We start from the raw sequence: 13180 nt of genomic DNA, 5'->3' as shown, positions 1-13180 counted from the left end.
AGGTTTAGGAAAGATGTGTATGAAGACATCTTTGTATTTTTAGGGATTTTAGTATTTGTAATTATGTATTTAGTTGAGTCCTATTTGTAAACACGTGTTAGTTGTAATAGTTGTACAAGTGCTAGACGTGCAAGTTATTGTACATTTATTGTTTGAATTAGATGGCAATTTCCCTCTCTGTTTCTCTCCCCTATAGGCTCTACTGCTCTTCTTCCTTTTCTTTTTGCTCCTCCTCCCCTTTTCTCCTTCTTCATTCTCTTCTCTCTTCTGATTTTGTCTCTCACCTCTATTAGGCCGTCTTCTTCCCTCTGTTGATGCTACTTCTCTTCTTCTTCTAATTCTCCCAATTATATATATATATATATATATATATATATATATATATATATATATATATTCTAACATCTTTCCAACATCAAATTGGTATCAGAGCACATTATGATCACCATGCAGCCATTCGAAGTCTGAATTCCTAGAAATTCAAACACTACACACTATGGAAACTTCCCAGAAAACACTAGTTGTGTGCTTGAAACTTGAACACCTTTTCCCACCAACCAAACCACAACACCTCCCTTACCACTACAATCAGAAACCCCCAAACCCCTTCCCCAACAATATCATCCCCAACCAACAAGGGAGTGGCCCCCATGCGCCCCCTAAAACTACCCCAGCCAGTAGCCCTTCTAAATCCCTCATTTCTTGAAATTCTTTTTCTGCATAGAGACCATCACTGGAATCCTTACCTCCTGCTTTACTCCTAACCAAAACTATTGACTTTTTGAGTCTGATTCCTATTTTGATTATAACAAACCACAGTATCTCATCTATGTATTAAGTACATGAACATGTTCACTTTTCTAAGCACAGATGACAGATGAGAAATGGAAGCCGAGAAGCACTTAAACGCACACACCATTCGGCACAATCCATAAAATTGCAAAGGAGCAGAGCATAAAAACTTTTGTTTATTCTTTCAAGTTGTATTGTAATAGTACTAAGTTCTTTGGTCTGTAATAATGCATCTCATGCATGGTAAGGATTTTATGCTCAATAGTCAAAGATTGACCATAGGACCCAATACCCTTAGAACAAAGTGTTATAACTTATTCACATGGTTGAATGAGTTCAAGGAAAAATGTAGGGCATACCTTGACTTTTCAAGGTGCTTAGTCGACCAACCTCTTGGAGATATAAACACCTTAGTCGACCAACTTGGCCAGAAGTCAAATGTTTGACTCGGCTTGGCCGACCAACCTATTTTTGAACTAAACTTCCACGGTCGACCAAAATTTTAAATTGACTTTCTCTACCTACCCCGACCGACCGAATTTTCAGTTTAAAAATACCTCGGGTGACCAAACCTACAAAGGTGGAAAATCGCCTTGGCTTGGCCGACCAACTACTACCAAAGCAAACTGAACACTCAATTTTTTTTTTTTCAAATTAAATGTGTCTGTTCGGGCGAGTGGTGCTATGCACCAGTCGACTGAACCTCTCAGGTTCGCAATTTGTTACCGCATTAAATAGGGGTTAATTTTTACTAAAGTTCTCCAAATTTCCCTCCGTTTCCCCAACGGTTTAAAATTTCTAGAATTCTATATATCCTCCTTCTTTTGTCTAGATTAAGTAGAGATTAGCATTTTGATTAGCAAATTTTCTCTGACAATCCTTTTTGTGCTAAAGCTCTCATACTCCCACATTTTCATAAGCTAATTGTTAAAACTCTTTCTTATACTCTATTGATTGCATATTTTAGAAATGGTGCATTTTTATTATTCATCTTCATTTGCAAAGTTTTTGAAATTTGAGGTTTGAATAAACACTCAAATCTTGTGGGCATTTATTCATTCTGTTTAAGCTAACTATGAAGAAATATCTACTTTGTTCTTGTTTGAACTCCTTTTGGGACGAAACTTTTTTTTTTTTTTTTTAAATTGCCCCAGGGTGGGGTGTGATCCTTTAACATGTTAGCCAAGAAATCAAATACTTTAAGCTCAAAAGGGCTAACAAGGGATTTTTCTTTTCTCGATTTTTCCTTTTGGATAGCAGAAAAAATGGTCTCCCATCCCTTTGGTAGTGACAATTGCTTCAAAGGATTTGTCAAACCCCAGGAGACCCAAACCCAAGTTAAATTTCTGGCGAATTAACTTTTAAGAAAAATCTGGTAAAACATTTAGGCTCAACTTGGTTAACAAATGGTAAATCATTGTTTGATTTTATATGGAAAAAATGGTTGACTAAAGATGGCCACCCCTCATTTGATTAGAATATAATCATTATACACTTAAGACACCAATCATGATTTAGAAGATAAAGATAGGAGACTTTGTTCATTGATTTCATCAATCAAATGTAACGCTTGATAGGTCGTTTCTGTCTGCTTTTCCTAAAACACTTCATTATCAACAAGGCTCCTTGCAGTGGGGTCCTTACTAAACTCAAACTTGGAGGTTTTTTCTTCATTTCATTTTTTTGTCTTCCTTTTTTTTCTCCTGTTTTTTGTTTTGTTTTTTTTTTTTCCTTTTTTTTTAAAAAAAAAAATTTTTTGAGTAGATTTGCAAAATCAACTAATTACAGGCTCTAAGTCCTTTGTTCTTGTAAAGTCATTTCCTGTGTCAAAGCACAAAATGCAAGCAAAAGTAGGCAGCGTTTAAAACAAGGTGATGTGATGAGATTGAAATGCATTTCATTTAATTCAAATTCAAAATGATTAAAACATAAAGGACTCATAGAAGCATCCCTCTTATAACTTGATCCATTTTTTGACATCATTTCTAATCAATCCTTCGATCTGATGGCCTTAATTATACCCCCCGCTATGATTAGGCAGTAGATTCCCCTGTATACCGAGCTCCTCGCTGTCAAATACCATCCTATGCCCAAACATTCGATTGGGCGGGCATAGGCCTAGTCTGGGGCCTTGTTCCTATATGTGCTATCTAATTAGCAGTGGATCCAAAAAAAAAATTTTTCCTGTGCCTCTGGTTTTGGCCTCCCTGATGATAACATCCCTGAATCATCTGGGCTTCCTCATCTCTCCTTTTACTAGTCCATTTTTTGCTTGGGCCAATCTCAGCATTACTAACCTTGACCCGACCTACCTTGATATTGGCTTCGATCCTTCCTCTGGCTGCCACGATGTCCATGAAATCGTGGGGAGTTGCTCCCAAGAGATGCCTATGATAGGGGTCTTTTAGGGTACTCACGAACAATGTGATAGCTTCCCAGTCACCTATTGGGGGGTCCACTTGGATTGCCACATCTCTCCACCTATAGGAGTATTCTCTAAAGCTCTTTGTGGGCCTCTTTTCCATCCCTAGTAGAGCCATCCGGTCTGGTGCCATTTCAGTTAGGTGGCGATATTGGGCCATGAATCGTTGGCCAAGTCTTTCCAAGAGCGGATCCGGGTCTTGTCTTGCTGTGTGTACCAATGGATGGTCAAATCGGTGAGACTGCTCTGGAAGCAGCACATCATTAGTTTATCGTCATCTAAGTATGCTGCCATCACCTAACAATACAACCATAAATGGGTTCTAGGACACTGGGTTCCATTGAACTTTTCAAAGTTTGGGATCTTAAATTTTGGTGGCAGAGTGATCTTCGGCACCAGGAAAAGGTCCGCTGAATCAATAGAACCGAACGCATTAGTTCCTTCAATGGCTCTTAATCGCTCCTTAAGTATGTCACAGTGACGCTCGGTTGCAAATTCGCTCGCACCCATATCTATTATCATCATTGGAGATATTCTCATTGCTGGAACTCTGGGTATTAGTGTGATTGGGATGAAGGGGGAAACATTCAAAAGAGAGCCTTCTATGACGACAGGCGGTTGAGTCGAGGTTTGCCCGTGCACTGAGGTAAAACCTGGAGTGTGGATGGAGTCTGAATCATCTTGTATTTGTATTGCCTCGCTTTTTCCCTTTAAGAGCTCCAAGATCTTACTCATATTATCTCTCATTTGTTCTTGCCCCTATTCTAGGCCCATAATTCGGCTTTCCACTTTTTCAGCCATAATCCTTGCCTCACCTCTGGTAGTGTAAGGGTGGGAAGAGGTGGGCTCAATGTTGGAATCTTGAATTCTGATTCAGCCTAATTTTATAGGAAATCCGAATGTGATTACTAGCCCATTGGAGAAGAATATGCATGCTTCATATGTGAACTTATGCATGTATGCATGTAATGCAACCTAAATAATCATTTGGCCAGAGTTTCGAGAAAAACCTTATCCATTAATAATCCCAGGAATGATCCATTTTCCCCATGGTGGGGTACGTTGGGAGACAATATTTGAATTTTTTCATAAATGAAATTGGCTTTTTCTGAAATATAGGTCAAGTGATAAGGATGCCTACTATGGATGCAATATGTACAACACAAATCATTTCAAAACATATGTGCAAAAGACATATATTACAACATGTGGAGAAGGATGTGGCTCTTGTCCCAACCCCGAGGTAAGTTTGGATATACAGAGCGTTCTCCGAGGCTCTATCCTAGATGAAGGATTTGGGATACAATATGTGTGTGTGGGCTCTAATCCCTATAAACAACAGGTTTCCATATTGAAACTCTATCCTCCCTCACAGAGGTTCGGACAAAGTTCGCACTGAGTAGAGTGGTTCGCCCACCCTAAAGGACCATGTCCCATGAGGGCTAACGGTATTGTGTTCATTTCTATTCCTAAAGGGTGAAGCCCGAGTAGAAGGCTCGAGAAAGTGTGTGAATTTACAAGCTTAGACTAATCCCACAATCCCCACATTTATTCACAATTAAAGACATGCTTATTCAGACAATCCATGGAAACAAATATTCACATGCTTATTGAAAAGTATGAAAACCAATTGTTGGCCTTACTAGGTTTGATACTCCATTTTGATGCTAACAAACAAGTAGGATTTAACTTGTTTTAGTTAAGTGTTGTGTTTTCTCAGGAATTCATATTGAAGGTACTCATATCAATGACTGATAGTATGAATCAAAGTTTGAAGAACATAAGAGCTTGATGATTAAAGAAGATAACATGAGAGATTAAAGTCCAGATTATTCTGAGAGATCAGAGATTAGCCTCAAAAAAAGTTCAGAGCAAAGGAGAATTTTTGAGAACTTAGGACAAGTCTCTGTAAGTACTTTAAGTTTATTCAAGTATGAAGTTTTCATTTTGAAGCTCATTAAACAAAGAGACTTAGAGACCTTAAGATAATAACTTGGAACATGTTTTCAAAGTTAAAACAAATATATATTCCAAGTAAAAATGAGAGAGAAATCAAAAAGTGACTAAGAAAGAAATTTAATCAGTTGACAGACGACTGTGTGGTTATAGACAGACAATTGGCCAAATTAAAGGCTTAAAATTGAAACACAGAAGTCTGACAGATGACTGTCAGTGAAAAGTGAGAAGTCTGTGAAAATTTCACTAGACGATTGTCCACCTTTTATGTTACTGAATGGCTTAAATTTATACATAGAAAGACGACTATCATCATATGGACAGACAACTGTTACCTTATATTCTGATGACAAATGATTGCCACTCAAAGGATAGACGACTGTCACCTTTCTGCCTATATTTTTTCACCGTTATATTAAATGGACAGATGACTGTCAGGACTTCACAGTCGTCTGCCTCGTGGCAATTTTCTGTTTTCCAACGGATATAATTTTTGAAATTCAAATTTTTGGAAACTTAAATAAGTGTAATATATGGAAACAAGCCTGAGTATCCTTTGGGGAACAAGGAAGAAGGTTTTATTCATCTATAAATACCCCCAAGACTCATTGAATTAATCACCAAGATTATTAAGAGCTCACAATCTACTGTCATACTCTCTCTCACTTTGAAATTCTAAAAGTGCCTCATATTGCTCTCATCCTTGCTCGAAATTAAGAAGTTCTTGCTGAATCTCACTGTATTTGATCATTGAGTTGTTGAGTTTTTCATTGAAGGATACCCACGGTGATAAATTTCTAAGAGCTTCATTTTGAAATTCATATTCTGAATTTACTGAAGTGCATTAGTGTTTTAAACTTGTACTAATCAACTCTTTGAGGAGCAAGTTCTTGTACGTTTTATTTTTCTATCATTGTAATAAGGCTTGTTGACGATTTGAGTATTGAATCGTTGGACCAAACAAAGGGAGATTATTTGGAGAAGGCGAGCTCCAACTTTAGCCAAGTAGTGCTTGTAATTGTTTTTGTTAAAGGCTAATAAAGGAACAGTAATAGTGAATACTTTGGCGATTTGGCCAAAGGTGAGGACGTAGACTGTGTTGAAGCCGAACCTCGTAAAAGTTATTGTGTTCTTATTTCTCTACTATGTTCTTTATTTTTCAAGGATATAATTTGTGTGGTTGTTTTAAAATTTTAATCCTAAATGTTTGGTTGTTAAATAGACCGAAAGGTAATTCGTTTTGGATAAATCAGCATTGATTGCGGAAACCAAAAGGGACTACGTTGGTTGATTATCCTTGACCTATTAATCTGAAAGTTTATTTAAAAAAATGAACATTGGGAAGAAGAATACTTGTGATACAGGGCTTATATTGAGTGCAGCAAATTTTCACATATATTGTTACTTAAAATTGAAAGTTTGATCTTGTTGTGATTGATTGTGATTGTTTCTAAGATTTGTAACTTAAAAGAACTAATTATAAAGAAATTTTTTTTAAACCAATTCACCGCCCCCCGTCTTACGAATCTATTCCTAATTTCACCAATATTTACAATTCACATGCTTATTCCAAAATATGGAAACAAATGTTCACAATTCAACATGCTTATTCAAAAATGTGGAAGCAAATATTTACAATTCAGGTGCTTACTCAAAAATATGGAAGCAAATATTTACAATTAAATATGCTTATTCAAATGACTATGGAAAGAACAATCAATCAAAAATATGACACATATGTACATCCTAACAATCAAATGTTAACACTATGTACAAAATATGGGGGAAGTAATCAAAAGGCTTATTAGATTTGAAAATGGGATACTTCTCGATTAATCACTGGCTCGACTCTCAAAGTCCCTAGTGGAGTCGCCAAGCTTTCGCAACGTCCCGAACCCGCCAGAGACCACTTGACATCTCTTGTGATTCCTACACTCAATACTGATCACTAATCCCTAACTAACTCCTGACTTTTAACCACACAAAAAAAAAAAAAAAAAAACCTTGTACGCACATTCCCACATTTCCATTGCACTTTGTCCTTCCTTAGCAAGAAAATGCACCCGATTGACACATAGGCACTAAAAAGTTGAGCAGCCTGGTTAAAATAGGTGTCTTTTATTAGGCACTAAAAAGTTGAGCAGCCTGGTTAAAATAGGTGTCTTTTATCTTTACACACTTGTTGCTTCAAATAACGTAGGAGAGTTCCAAGCGTTACATTGAAGCAACAAAGCCTACAAAGAGGGGCAGTTGTTGATACTCTAATTTTAATCAAGCCTCCCTAAGAAGACCCGGTACAATAAAAGTTGACTTTGTGTCCCGAAAATTGGAGGACCCTTTTAAGAAACCCAATCAAGTCTTGGTTTGTTTTCAATGAGTCCTGGTGCTTTTATCAAGTCTCGATATTTTTTACTGAGTCTTAGTTTGTTTTCAATGTGTCCCAATGCTTTTATTGAGTCTCAATTTGTTTTCAATGCGTTCCGGTGCTTTTATCGAGTCCCGGTATTTTTACCGAGTCCTGATTTGTTTTCAATGAGTCTTTTATCGAGTCCCGGTTTGTTTTCATTGAGTTCTGGGCATTTTAAAAAATAATGGAGTCCAGTTCCTATTTTCAAGAATTAAGTTTCACTCTTTTCAAAACTGAGCCTTTCTTTGCGGGGGAATAAAAATGGACAATAAGAGTAAAAAAAAAAAAAGGAAAAAATGCATCAAAACACCAAAAAACAAAAAGAAGCCTAATTATTAGTTTATTATTATTAATATAATTCTTATTTCTATTTTTATTTTAGGGTACTATTATTATTAGTCTATTATTATTATTATTATTATTATTATTATTATTATTACAAAACAAACAAAAATACAAAAAAGAAGAAAACAAAAAATGCCTATAAAAGGTGGTCACGCACACATGCAGGGGAGGCAGACGCAGTTCATCCAACACCCTCAAAGGCTCTCTCTTGTTGATTTTCTCGATTTTTTTCCATTTTCTCCCCTTCTCTCACCCACTCTCATCTCTCCAACTTCACACTAGATCTACCGCCATCCTCCACCAACTCCACTCTTCGACCAAAATACTAGCATTATCCGGCCACGACACTGAGCCTCGACTATCCGGTTCTCCCAGATCCTCACCTTTCTTGTCTCACAGCAACCCATCACCACCACCACAACTGCCTCCTAGTCCTCCCATTGCCACCCTCTCGGTTCCACCTCAGCACCAACCTTCCACTATCATCTTCTTCTTGAGCCACCCTCTATCTCAAGCCACCGTACCAACCACCATCCACACCACACAACCGCCGAAACCACTACGGCCATCATCATCGTCTTCACCCGGCTAGCAGCACATCCGACCACCTCATCTCTGCTCTCTGACCACCACCCAACACCATCAGACACTCCAAATTTAACCAGACCTCTCCATGCAGACCCGACACAATAAAAGTTGACTTTGTGTCCCAAAAATTGGAGGACCCTTTTGAGAAACCCGACCGAGCCCCGGTTTGTTTTCAATGAGTCCCGGTACTTTTATCGAGTCCCGGTATTTTTTATCGAGTCTTGATTTGTTTTCAATGAGTCCTTGTGATTTTATTGAGTCTCGGTGTTTTTACTGAGTCCCGATTTGTTTTCAATAAGGCCTGGTGCTTTTATCGAGTCCCAGTGTTTTTACCGAGTCTCAATTTTTTTTCAATGAGTCCCGGTGCTTTTATCGAGTCTTGGTATTTTTACCGAGTCCTGGTTTGTTTTCAATGAGTTCCGACGCTTTTATCGAGTCCCGGTGTTTTTATTGAGTCCCAGTGTTTTCACCGAACCCCAGTTTGTTTCCATTGAGTTATGAGCATTTTTTAAAAAAATGGATTCCGGGTCCTATTTTCGGGAATTAAGTTTCACTCTTTTCAAAACTGGGTCTCTCTATTCGGGGGGAATAAAAATGGATAGTAAGAGTAAAAAAAAAAAAAAAGGAAAAGAAAAAAGGAAAAAATGCATCAAAACACCAAAAAAAAAGAAGAAGCTTAATTATTAGTTTATTATTATTAATATTATTCTTATTTCTGTTTTTATTTTAGGGTACTATTATTATTATTAGTCTATTTTTATTATTATTATAATTACAATTATTATTATTATTATTATTATTATTATTATTATTATTATTACAAAACAAACAAATTTACAAAAATAAGAAAACAAAAAATGCCTATAAAAGGTCACAGGTCATGCACACACGCAGAGGAGGCAGGCACTGTTCATCCACCACCCTCAGAGGCTCCCTCTCGCTGATTTTCTCGATTTTTTTTTCCATTTTCTTCCCTTCTCTCACCCACTCTCATCTCTCCAACTTCACACCAGATCTACCGCCATCCTCCACCATCTCCACTCTTCGGCCACCATAGCAGCATTATCCAGCCACCACACTGAGCCTTGGCTATCCGGTTCTCCTAGATCCTCGCCTCTCCCATCTCACGGCAACCCATCACCGCCACCCTCTCGGTTCCACCTCAGCACCAACCTTCCACCGTCATCTTCTTCTTGAGCCACCCTCTATCTCAAGCGACCACACCAGCCACCATCCGCACCACACAACTGCCGAACCACCACGGCCATCACCATCGTCTTCATCCGGCTAGCAGCACATCCGACCACCTCATCTCCGCTCTCCGACCACCACCCGACACCATCAGACAACCCAGCCATCTCCAGATCCGGTCACCACACTCGCCTCCAGCCACCCCACGATCCCCGATCTCCCTCTTTTGTCTCCCTCACAGACTCGTCTCCGGCCATCCAGACCACACACAGCCACCTCCCACGGCTCCGGGCACATTTCATTCATCTTCTCTCCTAACCAGATCTTCTCCCTCTGCACGCCCTCACCCTCACAGTTTCTCCTGCCACTTCACGGCGCTCATAGCCCCACTCTCTCTCGTATACAGCTTCACCTCCCTCCACTCTCACCTGGCACTGCTCCTCACCTTGACCACCCAAGCTCCACCACCATCCTCACAACGACCAGCACCTACCTCATCTCCTTCATTCCCCATCCATACCAGCCACCGGTAGATGAGCAGAGCCACCAAAATAAAAACACATAGCCTCCAAAAGAAAAAACAGAGCGGTCGTAGCCGCCCACCCATCCTCTCCAGGAGTCCTTGCATGACCTCTCCGTCACACCGGCGTCACCATCACCCGCCACCAATTTTCGACAACTACAGCGGATCCGTCCCCTGTTCCGAGCATCAATGTTTCCAGGTGATTTTGATTCTTGTCTGTTATTCATTTTGTTTGTTTTGCTCGAATTTCTTAGAATATATGTGGTGTTGATGTTGAATTGTTGTGCATTTCTAGAGTTAGTTTTTTGTTAACGTTGCAGGGTCTCCTTCAATTTGCTTCTGCAGTGTATGAACTCGAAAAGTGGGAATTGATCCAATGGATGAAAACTATCTGATGAAATGCCCACGTGCCGTGTGTTTAACTGGAATACGATGATAATGTTTTGTTTTGTTTGGGGGAGCTGTTGAGAATGAGCATGGTTTGTTTGATAAAATGCCAGAGAGAAGTGTTGGTGGGTATTCTAAGTTGGGGAATGTTGACATTGCAAGAGTAGTGTCTATGAGAAGCCAGAGAGAGATTTGGTTTCATGGGGAGTTCATTTTCTTGCAAAATGGTGGGTTATGTGTATGGGGCTGTGAGGTGTTTGTGAAAATGCCGAAGTGAAGATACACACACTTGGACACCCACATACAGTTTGAACACTTCTACATACACTGCTAACATGCATTTACACACACCCTACACATGCTTTCATGCGCCTATGCACAACATTCATATGCTACTTTCATTAGGCTATGTTGGCATGGCTGTGAGGTGTTTGTGAACACTTTTCACACACTATTCACTCACTACACAAACACATTTACACACACTCTTTCACACACCCTCATAAACTACCTTTCTAACTTATACTAACTTTTACCAATATTTTATTTATTGGCTTGCATTCATGCTAACTCTAACCCATGCATACTAACATTTATTTTTCCTGCATACTAACATTTACTTTTCCTACCCTCTAACCTTTTTATTTTCTTGCCTGCTAACATTTATTTTTCTGTATACTAACATTTACTTTTCTGCACTCTAACTTTTAATTTCCTGTATATTAACATTTATTTACTTGTACTCTAACTTGTATACTAACACATGTTAACTTGCATACTAACATTTATTTACTTGTATATTGTCATTTATTCACATTTATGCACACACATTTTGCACATGTCATTTACACACATTTATGCACACACGTTTTGCACATGTTATTTACACACATTTTGCACATGTTATTTACACACATTTATGCACACATTTTGCACATATTGTTTACATACATCCATGTACACACACACATCATCATCCGTTCATGGATATGCCTATCCATCTCATATCATACATGCATGCGGGTCTGTTCTTATATATGCATTACATCATTATCCATGTCCTTATTCATGCATGCATGCATATGCACACCCGCTCACACACCTCATGTGTCATTTTTCATTCATGCATGCATGCATACGCATGCTCATTCACACACCATGCGTGCATGTTCATTCACACACCATGCACACGCATGCTCATTCTCATTCATGCTCACACATACTTCATGCATCACTTGCATATTCCAAAATACACCTAAACACACACAACCCACGCGGAAGGCAACACGTGTTGACTTGAGATAGTCTCAACCAAGACCTTAAACTAGTTTTCACCTGGGGCGGTCAACGTTTGACTGGTTCACCCCTCCCGAATCGATTAGCATCAGTTTTCTTCATTTTATTTATTTAGTATCATTTCAATGTTTGAAAAGTTCACAAAAATTCATGAAAATGTCTAAAAAAAATCACAAAATTTTTAGAAAATCCTAAAAATATTTTCAAATTTTAACTTTCATGGTTTTTTTTTTAATTTTATTTGTACTATTTTGAAGTTTGGGAAAATTATTGAAAAATCACAAAAAATGTTTTCACACTTTAAAAAATCACAAAAATGTTTTTTAGGTCTAGAAAATCGTTTTCATCCCGAAAAAATTCCAAAAACTTCCTGGAATATTACTTTTCACTTAGAAAATTCTATAAAGATTTCAAAACCACGAGCGTGTATTTTTGAAAACTATTTTCTTGATTTTTTTTATCCCAATGATTGCAAAGAGAGGCATTGAACTCTTTGGGACACGACATGCCCTGGTTTTGAGAGAATACATATATAGTATTTTCATTCTTTCGATTTTTTTTTTCAGAAAGGAGTAATTTTCAAAGACTTGTTAAATTTAATTTGTTGGACAATATTTGATTAATCTGGTACCGTTCGTAAGAACGGGTGTGTAGGGGGTGCTAACACCTTCCCCTCACATAACCGTACTCCCAAGCCCACCTCTGGTGACGCAGACCGATTCTACCCCTAATAAGGTTGTAATCAAGTGTTCTAACCACACTCCATAAAGTTAGTGACAACTTCATCACACTTTGTTTTTCCATGAAAATTCTTTTTCAAAATACACATCCTATTTTTCCCAGTTTGCATCCGCACCCATCTGCTAGTGGTCTTTGACGGGCTCGGGATGTCGTGACAGCTTGGTGACTCCACTAGGGAAATTGGGTGTTTTGATCTCTTCAAGTCGTCGTACATTTGCAAGGCTCTCGATTTCGTCCTCGTGAATCGACCCTCGTGCTTCATGCATGATACGCTATGCTTCTCGTGCCTTTACACAACGTAGAAGGATCATATTGTGGTTCCTTTTGTATAACACCTCACCATAAAAAAAGAATCCTATGGCCAACCTCCTGATCGTCCTTCAGTCATTGTTGGTGGCTCCTTCATAGTACTCATTTTGCTGGATGTATGTCATAATATTGTGGAACCAAGGATTTCCATCAGCCTCTTCTACCACTACACAATGAGCGTGCTCTGACTGCATTCTGATTTGAATCATCTCAAACTCTACTC

This window comes from Malania oleifera, chromosome 13 (assembly GCF_029873635.1).
Source record: "Malania oleifera isolate guangnan ecotype guangnan chromosome 13, ASM2987363v1, whole genome shotgun sequence".
Taxonomy (NCBI): domain Eukaryota; kingdom Viridiplantae; phylum Streptophyta; class Magnoliopsida; order Santalales; family Ximeniaceae; genus Malania; species Malania oleifera.
The sequence above is the reverse complement of the archived record's forward strand: the minus strand, read 5'-3'. Positions refer to the sequence as shown.